The sequence below is a fragment of the Saimiri boliviensis genome, chromosome 1 (assembly GCF_048565385.1).
Source record: "Saimiri boliviensis isolate mSaiBol1 chromosome 1, mSaiBol1.pri, whole genome shotgun sequence".
Taxonomy (NCBI): domain Eukaryota; kingdom Metazoa; phylum Chordata; class Mammalia; order Primates; family Cebidae; genus Saimiri; species Saimiri boliviensis.
The window spans coordinates 66,126,451-66,146,889 of NC_133449.1; the positions used below are offsets into that span (position 1 = coordinate 66,126,451).

General features: G+C 42.7%; 1 long non-coding RNA gene across 1 annotated transcript in view; it reads right to left on the bottom strand.

Annotated features, from left to right (window-relative positions):
• Positions 1-14,888: 14,888 nt before the first annotated feature.
• LOC141580784 (uncharacterized) overlaps positions 14,889-20,439 on the bottom strand; it is a 238,736-nt gene continuing 233,185 nt past the window's right edge. Inside the window, exon 3 of the long non-coding RNA XR_012513111.1 lies at positions 14,889-15,752. This is a non-coding gene — a long non-coding RNA (uncharacterized LOC141580784). The remainder of the gene's footprint in view (positions 15,753-20,439) is intronic.

Consider the following 20,439-nt stretch of genomic DNA (forward strand, 5'->3'; position numbering starts at 1 on the left):
TGGAGCCATCTCCTCAAATTGCCCTAGTTCAGGCTTTTGTTGTGTCTCACTGAACTGCTGCAATGACCTCTGGCAACTCTCCCTGTGTCAAATCTCAGCCAACCCGACCCATTCTTTCCACTGATGCTAGACTGTTCTTTTCAGGGCACTAAACCAACAAAGTCTATCTACTGAAGGGCACTTTTCAAGGGTCACCCTTTTGCTGCAGGATCAAGTCCAAATGCCTTAGCATGGCCTGAAATGATAAAAATGGTAACAGGAAGGTGCCTTAAGAACAACAGGAGGTATTCAGAAATTATTTCAAATGGTTTCATACAGAACTTCCCAGGGAATTCTCTGAGGAGCACAGATACAATAAGAAATATGCAAAGATGGCCGGACATGGTGGCTCACGCCTGTAATCCTAGCACTTTGGGAAGATGAGGTGGGTGGATCATGAGGACAGGAGTTCGAGAACAGCCTGGACAACATGGTGAAACCTCATCTCTACTAAAGACACAAAAAATTAGCCGGGTATGGTGGTGTGCAATTCTATAGCTATAATCCTAGCTACTTGGGAGGCTGAGGCAGGAAAATTGCTTGAATGTGGGAGGCTGAGGTTGCAGTGAGCCGAGATCACGCCATTACACCCAGACTGGGCTACAAAAAAAGAAGGAAATAAGCGAAGATGAAGAGTGGTGTATCTCAAGAAAGTAAGATTTCAGAATGAGCTCCGGCTTGGGAAAAATGCAAAAGTCATCTTAGGTATTGGTCTCTAGTGGGAGGATCAGGCTGCCACTAGAGAGAATTTGCTCAAGGTGATACTGAAGATGCTCAAGCTCAAAGTTTAGTCCTTGATGCCAGAGGCATGGTCTGCTTTCTCTCCTTGATTCAGTCTCTGGCAAGTTGGGTAAATCTGGTCAATGCTCCCACTGCTGGAGTGGGCCTCCCAGTTCACTGCTGTTCTGGGTTTTAGGGATAATACTCTTCATCACGTACCCTCATCTTCTTCCCAGGATTGCCCTTCCTCACTTGGCAAGAGCACCAGGGTCTGAGACTGGGCTCACTTGGAGAAGAGAAGATGGCGCAGCATGTCCACGGGAGACCTGGTTCACTTCTGCCCTGGGTCTTGGGGCAAAGTTCCGGCTGGGAACAAGGGACCCCTTCGCTTTATTTCGTCTTTTGTGCTTATATTTCCTTTCGGAATTCTAGGGAATGCTTGTCATTGCAAGCAGGATCTGGGTGCCCACACCTGGGCCATTTGTGAGTCTATAAATATCCATCAGTAGGCTGTTCTGATACAACTTAAAACTCCATGATTACTTTTGTCATACAAAGCAAGAAGAATGAGGGAGGATGGGAACACGTTTTCTGGCAGATGGTATCTGGGAACAGATGACAAAGAGAAGACAGGTCAGTCAACTCCTACTGAAAGGAAAAATTTGGCTTTCTCTGTCCAAGACAGAGATCTTCATTCTAGGAAGTACAGAACAAATGCGGTTACAAAGGAATGTGACTGTAAAAATAGGATTGGGTGGTAAGAGAGCAATTTATTGCTTTTGAAAAAAAATTTAATGGCTAAATTTTTTAACTTTAAAGAGCAATATGAAAGTAAAATGTAGAAGGAAAAGTTCCTCCTAGCTCCACTAGCAGAGGTAAACCTTAACAGTTTCATCCAGTTCCTTCCACTCCTCCCTTTTGTTTTACTGTACACAGATTTTTCTTCTATTTATTTTTCAAATCACAATCTTACAATACACAAAATTTATATTCCGCTTTTTACATGAATATCATGGAATAATAATATTTGTGATTTCTTGCACAGCTCTTAGGAACCTTTGTTAATTCAGCAAATATTTATCCAGCACCTACAGTGCCCCAGGTATGGACACTTTCCTCCTGGCGTTTGCAGTCAGTGAAGCACATGGACAAGTGAGCCCACAGGTACCCGGCTCTAAGGACCAAGAGAGGACATTTGGGATCTGGGGGAGCATGTGGGAAGGGCCCAGATGTGTGTGGGGTGGGTGTCACAGAAGCTTCCTACAGGAGGAGGAGTCTCAGCTGAGCTCTGTAGGATGAGTGAGAATTGGCCAGGAAAAGAATGTGAGAGGACAAAGGGTGTCCTGAGGTCTGGATGAGAGTGAGAGTGTGAGAAGCTGAAGTAAGCTCTTTCTACCGAGGATCTGAACAGCCAAAGTGAATGCAGACAGGGGCAGTGATATTAGAGGCAGAAGCCAAGGGGAAGCTTGAGTGGGAGGCAGGGTCTTGGTGGGCCCATCAGCCACGCAAGCCTTGTAGAGGAGTCTGAGCGTGTCTTGAAGGTTATGGGAGCAGAAGGGTTTTAAGAAAGGGCCTGGCATGGTTAGGTCTGCATTTGAGAAAGATTGTTCCGGCTGTGCTGAGAAGGACACATTGGAAGGGGATAAAAGTAACGTCGAGGAGACCACTTAGGAAACTGCCACAATCCTGTTGAGCTGAAGGATCCCTGAGCTGCTCTGTGCCTTCAGCCCTGCAGCACCAGGTATAGAGGAAACACCCTTCCACAGACTTGTCTACGCACTTTCTTCCGCTCCATTCCTGGCCGGGCATGTCTGGCTTCAGGAGGGCTGATGAGTGACATTTTTCTCATTGTCTAACTCTCCATGTAGGACCTTCGGTCCCCAGGTGTTCCCCACAATTGCATACTGTCTTATTTCTAACCTATATCCCCTGCCTTTCAACACCCACAGTGGGTCTGCTTCCTGCTTTAAGCCCAACTGACGCAGGCTTCCTGGCCCCCACTCAAACTAGTCTATCACTCTGGTGGCACTTAAACCTTGCACGGGGAGATCTTATGTTCTTATGCATTGTTTGTCTCCACTACATTGTTTGGGACTAGATCTGCTCGTTTCTGAGAACAGTGCCTGGCAGATGGTAAGGGCTCAGTCTGTTCAGTGAGTGAGTGAATAAATGATGGAATGAATGAAAGAATGAATATATATATCCAGGTCCAAAGCTCGGGAGAGCGGTCTGGGCTGTAGATAAAGGTTCTCCAGTCACTGAAGCCATGGATGTGAATGAGATTACCTGAGGAGAGTACAGAGTGAGAAGGAAAAAGAGGAGAGTGAGTCAGAAATGGACTTCTGAAGAGGGCCCACAGTAGAGAAGGAGAAGAGGCGGCCAGAGGGGAGGATCCAGCTCCAGGTGGGCCATATGGAGAAGTTAGAAGAAGGAGCATTTCAAGATGGAGAGACAGGGCTGGGCATGGTGGCACATGCCTGTAATCCCAGCTCTCTGGGAGGCCCACATGAGAGAATTGCTTGAGGCCAGGAGTTCAAGACCAGCCTGGGTAACATAGTGAGACTCCCTCTCTACAAAAAAATATAAACAAAGAGGAAGAGACAGAATCATACACTGCGGAACTCAGTTAGCAATAAAAAGAGGTCTTTGGAGTCCTTGGAGGGAGCAGTTTCTGGAAAGTGGCGGGGACAGAAGCCATGCTACCACGGACTGAGGAGAAAGTAAGGGAGAGGAAAGAAAGACAGCCATTGCGTGCGCCTCCAAGCAGTTGGCTGTGGATGGGGAGGGAGAGAAGGCAGGAGCTGGAGCTGCAGTTTTACCATGGCAGAGCAAGTAAATGGTGACGGGAGGGGCAGACAGAGAGCAAGAGACTGAGTAACTAACGGGCGCAGGCGCACTAACCGCAAGAGGGATGCCCCTGAGAAGGCAGGAGGAGTGCCTATGTGACCTTCCTTGGGAGGGCAGAGGCTTATAGCAGACAGCACAGCTCCCCTGATGTCAACCTGAGGGGAGGGACTGAGGCCACATGGGCCAGGCATAAGGAGCCTTGTGTATCTAGGGTCAGAAGATCCAGGAACTTACAGTCCACCAGGTTACCCTCACTGCGCGGTGGGAGGCAAGACTCTCTGCTGGGAGGACTGGGAGTGTTCGGCTGGACTAAGGTCCCATACATAGAACTCCTACTGAGGAGTTGTCAGGACTGCTGCCCAGGGCCAGAACTTGGCGGATTGCTTCAGCTAGGTCCTGAAAGTGTTAATTCTCATCTGGAGTTTTCGGCCAGGAGGAATTTCCCTCTTTTTAGGAAAAGACCATTTCTTAAGCTCTTCGGAACCTCCTCCTACCCTTCCTCCTGGAGAAGCGGAGGGGCCTGGTGCCTGCCCTTCCCTGCCGGGCTCAACCCCTAAAGAGGGCAGTATTTTCACAGGTGGGCCCTGCTTTAAGAAGCCCCATTATAAGAAGATTCTGGCTTTTAAAACTGGGGCCAATAAAAGAATTTGCCAAGAGGGTCTTTGAAGTAATGACCTCCCTAGTTAGTGCCTTCAAACATATTTTTCCATCGTGGAGGAGAGATTATGAGCTGGGGGGCCTGAGAAATGTGGGAGGCAAAAGACCCCGAGGGTGGCAGAGTCCTGGCTCCCGTCCAGAGGCCCCACCAGGGGAGCAGAGGCAGCGACTCAGGAAGGAGGAGCCTGGGGTCTGCGGAAATCAGATGCACAGAATTCTGTGTCTAAGCCCAGTTCTTGGGCACAGTAAGGCTTGTCTGGATTAGGACTGTTTATTCTCCACAAACCCAGGCCTAGCCAGTCTTGGTGTGAGGTCCGGGCCAGCTGAAGCCATGTAGAGCAGCCCATTCTCCTGTGTCCAGTGAGGATGAGCAGGGTGTGAGCAGAGGATAGCAAGGGGTAGGGTGGAGGCCTGGAGGGTGGTCAGCCCACATGGTGCTAAGAATCTTTTGTGTGATTTTAAAAATTATCTCATCTTTCCCATTCACTCATTCATCTATTTCTCCAGTCTTTATTGAACACCTACTATATGCCAGACTCCTCCCAGGTGATGAAATGGTAAGTGCAGTAGGCCTGGTCCCTGCCCTTATAGAGCTCACATTCTGAAAGGGGAGACAGACATTAAGCAAATAAGCATGTCAGTGTGTGCTTATGAACAGTGAGAGGGCTGTGGGAGAGCACAAGGTGAGCCGTGATGGCATGTCACAGGGACCAACATCTACGGGGTGCTGCAGCGGTGACTGGGGTCGTGGGGACGCCACCTGTGAGCTGGGGCCTGGAGGGTGGGCAGACACTAACCAGGCGAGAATAGGACTTCAGGCAATAGGACAACAGCATGTGGAAGAGCTCTCAGGAGCAGGGAGTGCAGCCAGTAGGAAGCAGAAGACCAGGATAGCTGCATGCAGACAGCAGAGGCAGGGTTGGCGGGGAGGGCAGGGATGAGGTTACGGAGTTTGGCCGGGGCCAGGTCATGCAGGGCCTGCTGGTATTCGGGGTGTAAAATAGGAAGTCTTCGGCTGCAGGTTTGGGTGTGAAATTCCCTCCTGGCAATGATCAAGTGGCGCTGGTAATCAGAAAATGGAAACGCAGTTCAATGCCCCTCACTTCTTGTCCCCCTTTCACTCAATTTCTGTCCACCTAGAAATGCTTCTCAGAGAACAGCTAGAAACAGAGAGGAACCCCTGCCTTCTCCCTGCTCTCTGAGCTCTCAGGCTTCCCCGCAGGACCCTACTGCTGAATCCTGACACTGCCTGCAGGAGGACATCTCGTGCAGCATGGGGGCCACCCTCTCCCAGGCCTCCTGGTCCAACCCTCTCATTTTAGGAATGTGCATACTGAGGTGGGAGGGAGGAGTGAGCTCTTCAGCTCCCACAGAGCATTCTAGATGCCAAAAACGCTTTACCCCAGAGGCCTCAAATGCCTCCCACCTGCCATCTTTACTGAGTCCTTGCTGTGACCTAGATGCTATAGGAGAGAAAAAAAGTAGGCAAGATGTGTATATAAAAAGAGGATCAGAACTTTCAGTTTCCAAATCCACATGTAAGGAGCTTGGAAGTCACCATTCTATCCTAGCAAAAAGCAAAAGCCTGAACAGACTGAAAAATCAACAACTATTCTTGGATCCCTAAGAGAGATGAGGCCACAGAGCAGCCACTGTCCCCCAGATCAAAGAGCCAGACAAGCAAATACAGGAAGTCACAGCTTACGGAGCAGAGACTCAGGAACAGAAACCTCCAAGGGAACCAGGGCCAGGGTAGGAAAACCTGCACTGTAATTAATGAATTATTTGAGGTTCACAGTTTAAAACTCCCAGGGGACCCAGTTATATGGGGGCTCCCACACTTTTGTGAGTTTTAGCACCAGGAACTTAACCAGGTTGTCAGAGTAAATGTTAGGGGAAAAAAAATCCCCTCATGCTTCTGGCATGGGGTGGGGGGAAATGAACTGTTTTGAAATGCACCAGAGCATTCTGTTCTTCTTAACAAGGCCTGCCCTCAGGAGAAACCATTTAATGAGAGGCTAACCTGCTAAGGTTTTATCAGAGCCTAACTGACCTGCAGGAAGGAAAATAGCCAACTCCAGTTCACTGTAGTCACACTTTCCTGTCTCAAGAGGTTGGGGGCTGGAGACTTGGAAGCACTTGTGAATCACAAGTGAAAGCGCTTGTGAAAGACTAAGACCTAATCATACTGACACCTTGATCTTGGACTTCCCAGCTTTCAGAACTGTGAGCAATAAATCTCTGTTGTGTATAAGTTACCCACTGTGAGGCATTTTGTTATAGCAGCACAAACCAACTGAGATAGTTGTAAAAGTGTATTGCAAACTCTAGGGTAACCACTAAAAATAGTTTAAAAAGGAAACATAAGTGATATGCTAAGAAAGGAAAGAAAATAGAATCATAAAAATTAATTAAACCTAGAAAAGACAGAAAATGAGCAGAAGACAAAGGAACGAAGAACAAGGGCATCAAATAGAAAATAGCAATAAATATGGTAGGTATTAATTCAATTATATCAATGATTAATTTGAATGTCAATGGTTTAAATGTACCAACTGAAAGACAGACACTGTCAGAGCACATCAAAAAATAAGACACAACTATATGTTCTCTACAGAAACCTGCTTGAAATATAAAGACACATATGGATTAAAAGTAAATGGATGGAGAAAATATACCATACTAAAACTAATTGAAAGAAAATGGAAACAGCTATAACAATTTCGGACAGAGGAGATTTGCAAAGCAAGAAAAATTATAAGGGAAAAAGGTGTAACATAATGATAAAGGGGTCAACTCTCCAAGAAGACGTAATAATCTTTAACACATATGTATTTAATAACAGAAGATCACAGAGCAAAAACTGACAGAACTACAAGGAGAAGTAGATAAATTCACTATTATAGTTGGAGATTTAAACACCCTTCTATTAGAAATGTACAGATCCAGCAGGCAGAATCTCAGTAAGGACATAGCTGAACTCAACAATATCATCAGTCACCTAGACATAATTGAAATCTATGGATTACTTTAACAACAATAGAATATATGTTCTTTTCAAGCTCATATGGAATATTCTAGGCCATAAAACACACATTACCAAATTTAAAAGAACAGAAATTATAGAATATTTGCTCTCAGATCACAATGAAATTAAACTACAGATGAATAGCAGAAAGATAACTGGAGAATCTCAAAATACATGGAGATTAAACAACACATTTCTGTATAACACATCATTCATAGAAGAAATAACAAGAAAAATTTAAAAATATTTTGAACTAAATGAAAAGGAAAACACAACTTATGAAAATTGGTGGGATACAGCAAAAAAAATGCTTAGTGGGAAATGTATTTATTTCACAATTTCTTTATTTTATTTTATTTTAGATTCAGGGAGCACATGCACATGCACATGCTTATTAGCTGAGTATACTGTGTAATGCTGAGATTTGGGGTACAAATAATCCCATCATCCCTGTACTGAGCATAGTACCCAATAGTTTTTCAACCCCTGACCCTCTCCCTTCCTACCCTTCTACTAGTTCCTTGATTCTGTTGCTTTCTTTTTGTCTATGAGTATCCAATTTTTAGCTCCCACTTATAATTAAGAACATATGGTATTTGGTTTTCTGTGTTATTTTACTTAGGATGATGGACTCCAGCTGCAACCATGTTGCTGCAAAGGACATAATTTCATATTTTTATGACTGCATAGTATTCCAGGGTGTATGTGTACCACATTTTCTTTATCTAATTCACCATTGATGGGTATCTAGGTTGATTCCATGTTTTTACTATTTGTTAATAGTGCTGTGATGAACATGCAAGTTCATGTGTCTTTTTGGTAGAGTGATTTGTTTTCTTTTGGATATATACCCAGTAATGGAATTGCAGGGTCCTTCTATTTTAAGTTATTTGGGTAATCTCCAAACTGCTTTCCACAGTGGCTGAACTAATTTACATTCCTAGCAATGTTGTATAAGTGTTCCCTTTTCTCAGCAGCCTTGACAGTATCTGTTGTCTTTTGAGTTTTTAGTAACAGCCATTCTGACTGGTGTGAGATGACATTTCACTGTGGTTTTGATTTTCATTTCTCTGATGATTAGTGATGTTGACCATTTTTGCATGTCTGTTGGCTGCTTATATGTCTTCTTTTGAGAAGTGCCTGTTCATGCCTTCTGTCCATTTCTAAATAGGGTTATTTATTTTTTGCATCTTTGATTGTTTAAGTTCCTTATAGATTCTGGATATTACACCTCTGTTGGATGCACAGTTTGCAAATATTTTCTCCTATCCTGTAGGTTATCTGTTTATTGATGGTTTCTTTTGCTGTGCAGAAGCTGTTTAATTTAATTTGGTCCCACTTGTCAATTTTTGCTTGTTTGCAATTGCTTTTGAGAACTTAGTCATAAGTTGTTTTGCAAGGCCAATGTCCAGAATGGTGCTTCTTGGGTTTTCTTCTAGAATTCTTATAATTTGAGGTCTTATATTTAAATCTCTAATCTATCTTGAGTTAATTTTTGTGTATGGTAAAAGGTAGGGGTCCACTTTTATTCTTCTCCATATGGCTAGCCAGTTATCCCAGCACCATTTACTGAATGGGGAGTTCTTTCTTCATTGCTTATTTCTGTCAACTTTGTTGAAGACTAGATGGCTGTAGATGTGCAGCTTTATTTCTGGGATCTCTAGCCTGTTCCACTGGTCTATGTATCTGTTTTTTTGTACCAGTACTATGCTGTTTTGGTTACTGCAACCTTACAGTATGGTTTAAAGTCAAGTAACGTGATACATCTGGCTTTGCTCTTTTTGCTTAGGATTGCTTTGGCTATTTGGGCTGTTTTTTGGCTCCATATCAGTTTTGGAAGTTTTTTCTAGTTCTGTGAAAAATAACAATAGTTTGATAGAAATAATGTTGAATCTGTAAAGTGCTTTGGGCAGTGTAGTCATTTTAACAATATTGGTTCTTCTAATTCATGAGCATCGAATGTTTTTCTATTTGTGTCATTTATGATTTCTTCTAGTAGTGTTTTTTAGTTCTCCTTGTAGAGCTCTTTAACCTCCTTTGTTAGATGTGCTCATAGCTATTTTATTTTTTTATATGGCTATTGTAAATGGGATTGAGTTCTTGATTTGTCTCTCAGCTTGAACATTATTGATGTATAAAAATGCTAATGATATTTATACATGGATTTTGTATCCTGAAACTTTACAGAAGTCATATTTTCAGGTCCAGGGGCCTTTTGGCAGAGTCTTCAGGGTTTTCTGGGTATAGAATCATAACATCTGTGAAGAGAGAAAGTTTGGCTTTTTCTTTTCCTATTTTAATATGTTTTATTGTTTTTTCCTGATTGCTCTGAATAGCACTTTCAGTCCATGTTGAATAGAGTCAGCATACTCATCTTGTTCCAGTTCTCCAAGAGAATGCTTCCAGTTTTTGCCCATTCAGTATGATGTTGGCTGTAGGACTGTCTTAGATGGTTCTTATTATTTTGAGGTATGATACTTCAGTGCCTAGTTTCTTGAGAGTTTTCATTTTGAGGGGATATTGGATTTTATCGAAAGCTTTTTCAATGCCTATGTAGATGATCATGTGGTTTTTGTTTTTAAATTCTGTTTATGTGGCAAATCACATTTATTGATTTGTGTATGTTGAACCACATTTGCATTCCAGGAATGAAGGCCTATTTGAACATGGTGAACTAACTTTTTGATATGCTGTTGGATTTGATTTGCTAGTATTTTGTCGAAGATTTTTGTGGCTGTTGATCAGGGATGCTGGCCTACAGTTTTCTTTTGTTGTTGTTGTGTTGTTACCAGATTTTGGTATCAGGGTGATGCTGGTTTCACAGAATGAGTTAAGAAGTCCTTCCTCCTTAATTTTTTGGAATAGTTTCTGTAGAATTGGTACAGAAACTATTCTTTGTATGTCTAGTCAAAATTGGCTATAAATGCAACTGGTCCAGGCTTTTTCTTTGTTTGTTTCTGGGTTTTTAAAATTACTTATTCAACTTCAGAACTCGACATAATCTGTTGAAGGTTTCTATTTTCTCCTGGCTCAATCTTGGGAGATTGCATGTTTACAGAAATTTATCCATTTTCTCTAAATGTTCTAGTTTGTTTGCATAGACGTGCCCTTATGAGTTCTGAGGATCTTTTGTATTTTTGTGGGATTGGTTTTAATGTCACCTTCTTTATTTCTGATTGTTGTTAATTGGGATATTCTGTCTTTTTTTCTTTGTTAATCTAGCGAGTGGTTTATTAATCTTCTTTATCCTTTCAAACAACAAACTTTTGGTTTCACTGATTATACAGAGTTTTAGATCTTAATGTCAGTCAGTTCTGCTCTAGTTTTAGCTATTTCTTTTCTTCTACCAGCTTTGCAGTTAGTTTGTTCTTGTATTTCTAGTTCCTAGTTTCTTGTATTTCTAGTTCCTCTAGTTGTCATGTTAGATCATTAATTTGAGATCTCTCTAACTTTTCGAGGTAGGCTTTTAGTGTTATAAGTTTTCCTCTTAAGACTGTGCTTGCTGCATCCTTGCTTGGGATTTTGGTTAGATTTTTATATGTTGTGTCTCTGTTTTCATTTGCCTCAAAGAATTTTTTTATTTCTGCCATAATTTTATTATTTATTCCAAAGTCATTTCGGAACAAGTTGTTTAATTTCCATGTAAAAGTGTGGTTTTGAGATACCTTCTTGGTATTGATGTCTATTTCTCTTCCATTGTGGTCTGAAATTACGGTTGGCATAATTTCATTTTTTAAAATTTATTGAGACTTGCTTTGTGGCTGAGCATGTGGTCAATCTTGAGGTATATAGCATGGGCAGATGAGAAGAATGTATATTCTGTAGTTGATGAGTGGAGTGTCTATTTGTTCTAATTGGTCTAATGTCAGAAGGAAAGTTAAAACATTGATTGCATGTATTAGGAAGCAAGAAAGATATAAAATTATTCATCTAAGTTTTCACCTTAGAAAACTAGAAAATAAAGCAAATTAAAACCAAAGTAAGCTGAAGAAAAGAAATAATAAAAGTTACAGCATAAATCAATGAAATTGGAAATAGGAAATCAATAGAAATAAATCAATGAAACAAAAAATTGGTTCTTTGAAAAGATTAGTAAAAATGATAAGCCACTAGGCAGGCTAATGTGTGTGTGTGTGTGTGAGAGAGAGAGAGAGAGAGAGAGAGAGAGAGAGAGAGAACAATATCAGAAATGAAAAAAGGAACATCACTATAGATCCCATAGACATTACAAGGATCATAAAGGAGTACTGTGAACAATTCTATGATCACAAATTTGATATCCTAGATAAACTGAACACATATCTTGAAAACACAGTCTGCCAAAACTCACACAAGAAAAAGTAGACTATCTGGAAGGCCTATACCTATCAAAGAAATGGAAGCAATAATTACTAACCTTCTAAAACAGAAAGCACCAGGCACAGATAGGGTCACTGTTGAATTTCACCAAATATTTATGGAGGAAATTATAACAATTTTCTACAATCTCTTTAAGAAGATAGAAGCAGAGGAATATTTTGTAACCCCATATTGCCAGCATTACCCTAGTATCAAAACCAGAGAAAGATATTACAAGGAAAAAAAAACTATAGAACAATATTTTTCATGAACATAGATGCAAAATCCTCAAAAAAATATTAGTAAGGAATCCAACAATGTATGAAAAGAATTATACACCATGACCAAGTAGAATGTATCCTAGGTTTGCTGGTGTCATTCAATATGTGAAAAGCAATTAACCTAATTTATGATATAAACAGGCTAAGAAAGAAAAATTATTTGATAAAAATTTAACAACCATTTATGATAAAAACTTTCAGTAAACTAAAAATAGAGGGGAAAGAGTATCCACAAAAAACCCTATAGCTAACATCATACTTAATGATGAGAAACTAGAAGCTTTCCCACTAAGTTCAAGAACAAGGCAAGCCCGTCCCCTTTCATCATTCCTTTCCAACATTGTACTGGAAGTCCTAGCTAATGCACTAAAACAAGAAAAGGAAATGAAAAACATATAGATTGAGAAGGAAAATATAAAGCTGTTTTTGTTCAAAGAGTACATGATTGCCTATGTAGAAAATTTAACAGAATTGACAAAAAACCCTTCGTGAAACTAATAAGCAATTATAGCAAGGTTTCAGGATACAACATTAATGTGCAGAAGTTAATCACTTTCCTATATACCAGCAATAAACAAATGGCATTTAAAATCAAAACTGTGATACCATTGATATTTTCACCAAAAAATAAGTATAAATATAGTAAAATATGTAAAAGATTTATATGAGGAAAACCACAAAACTCTGAAAACAGAAACCAAAGAGCTAAATAAATGGAGAAGCATTCTATATTCATGAATAAAAGGACTCAATATTGTCCAGATGTCAGTTATTACCAACTTGGTCTATATATTCAATGCAATCCCAATCAAAATTCCATTAAGTTATTTTGTGGGTATTGAAAAACGGATTCTGAAGACATGGAAAGGTAAGAGACCCAGAATAATCAACACAATACTGAAGAAGAACAAAATTGGGAAACTGATGCTACCTAACTTGAAGACTTACTATAAAGCTGTAGTGATCTAGAGTGTGTTATTAGTGAAGGAACGGGAAAATTGATCAGCAGAACAGAACAGAGAGCACAGAAACAGATCCACATAAATAGAGTTAACTGATCTTTGACAAACGAGCAAAGGCAATACAATAGAGGAAAGATAGTCTTTAGCAAATGGTTCTGGAACAACTGGACATCCATATATATATATATATATATATATATATATATATGTAAAATGAATCTAGACACCTACACCTTTCACATAAATGAACTAAATGTGGACCATAGACCTAACAGTAAAATGTAAAACTAAAATACTCCTAAAAGGTAGCATAGGAGAAAACCTGCGTAACCTTGGGAATGATAATGACTTTTTAGGTACAACACCAAAGGTACGAACCTTAAAGAAATAATTGATAAGTTGCACTTTATCGAAATTAAATATTTCTGCTATGTGAAAGAAAATGTTAAGGAAATGAGAAGAGAAGCCACAGAATAAATAAATATTTGCAAAGACACATCTGATAAGGTACTCTTACCCCAAATATGCAAAGAACTATTAAAAAATCAACAATAAGAAAACAAACTACTCAATTAAAAAATGGACTAAAGATCTTTAACAGACACCTCACCAAATAAGATGAACAGATGGTAAATAAGCACATGAAAAGATGCACCACTTCATATGTTATCAGAGAAATACGAAGTAAAACAACAATGAGATCCCACGGCATCCCGCTTAAAATGGCTGAAATCCAAAACACTGATGATACCAAATGCTGGAGAAGATGCGGAGCGACAGGAACTCTCATTCATTGCTAATGGGGATGAAAAATAAGGCAGCCATGTTGGAAGGCATCTGGCATTTTCTTAGAGAACTAAACACACTCTTAATATACGATCCAGCAATTGTGCTCCTTGGTATTTACCAAAATGAGTTAAAAACGTATGTCCACACAAAAGCCTGAATACAGATGTTATGAAAGCAACAAAGATATTCTAGGTAAGTGAATAAATAACTGTGGCACATCCAGACAATGGAACATTATATAGCACTAATAGGAATTGAGCTATCAAGCCATGAAAAAACATGGAGAAACGTTAAATGCATATGACTAAGTGAAAGAAGCCAATCTAAATAGCTCACATATGCTATGATTCCAACTATATAGCATTCTGGAAATGGGAGAACTATTAAGGCAGTAAAAAGGCCACTGGTTGCCAGGGGAAAGAGGGAGAGAGGATAAACAGGTGTAGCACAGAGGATTTTTAGGGCAGTGAAACTACTCTGTATGATACTATAATGGTGGATACACATCACACATGTATCCAAACCCATAGAACTTACAACACCAAGCATAAACCCTAAAGTGAACTATGGACTCTGGGTGATGATGATGTGTCAATGTAGGTTCATCAGCTGCAACAAATGTACCTCTCTGGTGGGGGATGTTAACAATGAGGGAGGCAATGTATTTGTAGGGGAAGGGGGCACATGGGAAATTTCTATACTCAATTGTTAGTGAAGCTAAAACTGCTCTTAAAAAATTAAGTCTTAAAGAAAAGAAAGCATCAGACTGTGAAACACGATCACTGCCATCTGTGTATTGCTTCAAGGTTCACAAAGCGATTTTCCAGACTTTGGCTACTCTGTGAAGTTCATACTATTTTCGCTTAAGAGATGAGGAGTCTGTGGTTCAGAGAGGTTAAGTGACTCCCCTAAGGTCAGACAGGCAGCACGTGGAGAAGCTGGCCCCAGCCTTCAGACCTTGTGTCTGCTCCTTTGAACGTCACAGCGACAGTAAGAGAAAGGTGACAGGACAAGAGAACCACCAGGAAGGGTTTCCTGGGACATAAGGAGTGATATCACTCTGATAGGAGTGAGGGATAGAGGGAGCAAAGAAGAGATCTGTTTGGCAGAAGTGAGTATTGTTTTTTGTTGTTGTTGTTTGTTTTTTTCAAAAGAGTAGCAAGAAATCAGGTTAAATCAGCAAGTAGAGGTTTTGAATGCCAGGCTGAGGAGATTAGATTTCTTTGGAGATCCCCTGAAGGCTTTTGCACAGAGGCATGACCCAGGCAAACATCCCCTTGCTTGGAATGCAGGATAGGTTGGAAGGAGTGAAGTTAGGAGACAGGGCCTGCAGTCCAGAGGCTGCTGTGTTCTGGGAGAAAAACAGTCAGTTGTGACATAGGGGTGTCAGAGAAGGTAGGGCAGGAGTAGACACTGGGCATTGCTGGAAGAGGCCCCAGTGGGACTTGTTGAGTGTGTCTGTGTGGTTGGGTGAATCCCCGAGGATACTAAGGCCACAGCCATGTGCTTGGATTGCTATGACATTTGGTGCCAGATTGTGGGGGATGATGGTGTATTATCCAGGCAGAGAGTGAGGTGTTGAGAGGACGCTCAGCTGGGGAAGCCAAGTGGAGGACTGGAAAGTTGAGCCTACAACTTGGAAGGGAGGATCTCTGGGTTAACTAGCTTCTGGTATGAATTAATCACCAATTAACTGATCATTCCTAAGCAGAATGCTGCCTCTGTGAATTTCCAGTCAAACTCTGCAACCCCAGTTATTGAATTCGGGCCTGTCATTCCTGAGGTCAGCCCCACCCTTGACTATCATTAAGGACAATATTAGCTCATCCTTCCTTCTCTACACTCTCTACTCATTCTTGGCCAATTCTGCGTAGAAACATAAAGGGAAACTCACCTCTCAGTTTCCATCTGACTTACCTCCAAAGCTTCCCTAAGATTCCCTTATATCCCAGGGAAAATGACGTGGCCCAGTCTCTTCTTGTTCTCACCAACTCTTTTGCTCATGTGTTTTACGCTCCTGGTGTCCCCACTGGAATGGCTGCCCTTCTCCTTGACCCATCTCAGCTTTCCCAGGTGGGCCGCCAAAAATTCCTGTAGATTGAAAACCACAAGCCTATGCAAACCCTGCCCATTTTCCACAGCCCATTCGTATTTCATCTCCAGGAGCTCTCCCCGATTATACTTCAGCCAGCTCCCCCAACAAAGCCAAAAAGGTGTTGACTCGGTGTTACATGGATTGTTTGGATTGCCTATGGCATTTGCCCAACAAGCTAGAACTTATTCCTCTTTTGCCTGTTTTTGCTGCTCCCTGTTTGTTTCATGCAGGTCAGGATAGGCTGGGCTTTGCAGAAGCAACAACTCCACTCTGAATGCAAGTTTCTTTCTCGTTCAAGCTACGTGGACGCTGCACTGTGGGTAGGCAGAAGGCTCTGCTCCTTAGGCTTGCATAGGGACCCACGAAGCTGGCAAAGTGACATCTTGCAGCTTCACCATCTGGAGCAATGCTGTCTGACAGGACTTTCGGCAATAATGGAGATGTTCTGTATCTGCACCGTGTGCCATGGTAGCTACTGGCCACGTGTGGCTATGGAGAAATTGAAATATGGCTAGTATGATTAAGGAATGGAATTTTACATTTTATTTCATTTGAATTTATTTAAACTGCCACATATAGCTGGTTGCTACCATATTGTAAAGTGCAGATCTGTAATATGAGGTCCCTTGTGCCCTTGCCAGGTGTCAGGAGAGGACAGAGTGAGGAGAACTCTTGCTTGCTTTCCTAGCCAAGAGATAATCATTGGTCAGAACTTGTCACCAGGCCCCACTAACTGCAAGGGGTTGGAAAGTGTAAGAGGGCACAGGAGCATTCAAGGAACAAAAAATGCTTTGCCATAGAACTCTTCCAAAGGCAGCCAAATCTTCCTGAGGCTAGGATGCGTGAGGTTCTGGGGAAGTGTGGGGGCAGATTGATATGTCTGGCTAGAGAAGAGCAGGGATGGACTGAGAGCAGAGGGCTTGGAGCTTAGCGGTGCAGAGGCAGGCCCAGAGAGGGCAAGGAGCATAGTCCCCACCGCACAGCCAGGCTGAGCCTGGACTCCTCAGGTCCTGGCTCAAAGAAGTGAGATGGGGAAGATATGATGCTCTGCCTACCCCTAGGCAACAAAAACCCTGGTTGGAAACATCTAGCCTTTCATTCTGGGTCCCTAGGAAGGGCAGAGCAAAAACTGCCAAAGGCCTGTTCTTGGAGCTCTTGGAAAGGAAGAGGCCCAAAGGCTTTCTGTTTTCAAACGGCCTTGGCCTGTCCCCCTTAAGTGAGTCACCAGCTGCTGAGGGGTGAAGAGCAGGGCAAGAACCCAGCATGAGGTCATCTGGGTCACACTTCCTGCCTGACCCTAGCCCTGGGGCCAAGTTCATGGAGTTTCCCAAAGCCAGTGAGAAGGGGGTATGCCCCAAGCTGTTGCAGAACTCTGGCCGTTGCCAAGGGAGCAGAGGTGAGTGGGTTGCTGCTGGGGTCAGGGCAAGAGCTGTGGAATGGGTTATCAGGGGCAACTTGGCAAGGAGAGGAAACTGAGGCCCAGAGACAGGCCTCTCAGGGAGGCATTAGCCGAACTGTGAGCAGCCCTCTCTATGCCCAGCATAAAGGGGTCCCAGAGGCAGCACTGCCCCAGTTTCAGCCTCACAGTATCCCAGTTGGTGACTGGTCCAGCTGTCTTTATTTTACTTGGAGACCTACACTACTCAGGCTCTGTCCACTTCTGATTTAAATCCTTGCTGATGCTGGGACCCATTTCTTTTCCTCTCATCTCCCCAGGACAGAGGACAGAGCTCCAGATGGCAGAGAAAGACCAGTGTGAGCAAAGAAGGCGTTTTATCTGAGCCTGGAGCCTGAGGAGGGAGCCACTGCATTCCCCAAATCAGGTCAACACAAATCTGCATTTTCAACAAAGCTGAATTGGAAGAAATTCTTAACTTTACAGAGTTTTCTTCATTTTAGAGAAGGCTTTACCGTAGGATTCCATTGAAGCATGGAGTTACCTAGTATTTCATAAAATATTTGATTAATAAAATGTCTAATTTCATCAGCAAAATGTTATTAACAACTACCATCCTGCAAAGCATCAAATGTTTTTAAAATTTGGCATCCAGTCAAAGTCAGGCCTGTCTATATGTTCCTCAAGCTTCAGGAAACCCCCAAATCGGTTTGGACTATGTTGGTCTCCAATCTGCTCTGACCAGGAGAAGTTATCCCCCATTTTATCCAGGGAAGACTGACTCTGGAATAAAGAATTTGTGCCGAGGTCTGAGAGATTGTTAGTTCTCTCGACTGCACACGGGAGGAAGCATTTGGAACTTGGTCAGTTGCACAGCTTCTTCGATCCTGAATCCTCCTCCCACCCTACCTGCCGTGTGTCCTGTGGGTTTGGGGCTCCCTAGCTAGGGGGCTGGCTTCACTGTGAAGGAGGCCCATGTGTACTCCAGAAGTGAAGGCTCTTTTCCTATTCAGGAAGGGACCCCTTACCACAGCCTGAAGTGACCTACACTTTGCTGATGTCAGTGGAAGATGACATTTTTCAAAGGTTTCCAAATGCATCTAATCCAGGTGCTCTTCTATGGTGTGATCATGCCACACCCCCATCAGGGGAGGGGCCAAACTCCCCTTCCCTTGTTTCTTGGTGGGCATTAGTTGCCCTGAGGCTGCTGTGCTACAAGGAAGCCAAGCCACAGGGAGAAGTCATCAGCCTTGGCCCAGGTGCCAGGTGTGTGAGTGAGGAGCCTTCAGACAATTCCAGCCCCCAGCTGTAGCCTGTGGGTCTACCCAGCTGCAGCTCCCTACTACAAGGACAGGCCTTCCCTGCTGTGCCTTTTCCAATTCCCAACCCACAGATTCGGGGAGTACAATCCATGGCTGTTTTAAGCTGCAAAGTTGTGGTGTCATTTGCTATGTGGCCACACAGTAACCCTGCTCTGAGGTCTCAGGTTCCTAACATTTCATCCACAGCACTCGCTGCCATGATTATTAATGAACTACTCTGGCAATGCCTTGTTTAAAGATTGTCTTTCCCATTTAACTCTAAGATGCAGGATAGCAGGGGTACTGTCGGGGCCCTCATTCTACTCCTGGGGAGTTGGCCAGGGAGATGCTCAGTGAATATTTCATGAATGACTGATCCTAACACTGTCCTCAGACTGACCCCTACACTTGCCCTCGGAATGACTCTGGCTCTGAATTCAGACTGAGTCTAACCCTGGCCACAGACCAACCCTTAATTCTGGCATCAAATACCTAACCCTGGTGGCAGCCTGAGCATAGTCTCGCTCTGGTGCCTGTGCAATAAGCCTTGCTTCAGACTGACCCCTAAACTTGACCTCAGAATGACCCCCGACTCTGACCTCAGGCTGAGTCCTGGCCTCACGGTGGCCCAGAGGATCTGGCCCCCACCTCCCTGCCCTGGCTTTTCGCCCTGCCCCGCCCCCATGCTCCCAGTGCCTTGCTCTTCTTTCAGTTGCTGGAAGGTGTAAAGCTCTTGCAGGCCCCGTGCCTCTCTATGCACTCTCCTCCACCAGGCAGACACTTTTCCTCTTAACTCCTGCTCTTTCTTTCAATTGTGCTTAATGTCACTTCCTTAAGGATCAGCTAATTTCAGTGACACCCCCTTTAGAATCGCTCCTAGCATTTTCACACTTTACAACTGCATACAGCCATACCTCATTTTATTACACTTCACTTTATTATGCTTCCCAGATACTGCATTTTTTTTTTTTAACAAATGGCAGGTTTTTGGTAACCCTGCATTCAGCAAGTCTCTTGGTGCCATTTTTTCAACAGCATGGGCTCACTTTGTGTCTCTGTGCCACAATTCGGTAATTCTCACAATATTTCAAACTTTTTCATTATTGTTATATCTATTATGGGAATCTGTGTTCAATCATGATGTTTTTATTGCATTTGTTTTAGGGGCACCATGAACCATGCCCATAGAAAAAGGTGAACTTAATTGACAAATGTTGTATGTGTTCTAAGTGTTTCCCGATCTCTCGCTCCCTCTCCTTCAGGTCTCCCCCTTCCCTTAGACACAACAATATTGAAATCAGGCCAATTAATAACCCTACAAAGATATTGAAATTGAACCCTGTCAAAGATACTGAAATCCAAAGGAAAAGTCACCTGTTTCTCACTTTAAATGATCCAGCTTAGTGAAGAAGGCATGTTGAAAGCACACACAGGCTACAAGCTGGGCCTCTTGTGCCAAATAGTTGGCCAAAGTCTGGTTGGATGATCAAACCAGTCACAACATACCCTTAGACCAAAGCCTGATCCGGAGCAAGGCTCTAATTCTTCTCAATTCCATGAAGGCCGTGAGAGGTGAGGAAGCTGCAGAGGAAAAGCCAGAAACCTGCAGAGGATGATTCATGAGATTTAAGGAAAGAAGCCATCTCTACAACGTAAAAGTGCCCAGTGAAGCTGCAGCGAGTTATCTAGAATATCCAGCTAAGATCACTGACGAAGGTGGCTATGCTAAACAACAGATTTCAGTGTAGATAAAACAGCCTCTCATTCAAGGAAGATGTTAGCCTGGACTTTCATAGCTAAAGAGAAGTCAATGCCTGGCCTCAAAGGTTCAAAGAGCAGGTTGCTTCTCTTGTTAGGGGCTAATGCAGCCTTAACTTTAAGGCTGCATTTATCATTCCAAAAATCCTAGGGCCCTTAAGAATTATACCAAATCGACTCTGCCTGTGCTCTGGAAGTGGAACCACAAAGGCTGGAGGACAGCACCTC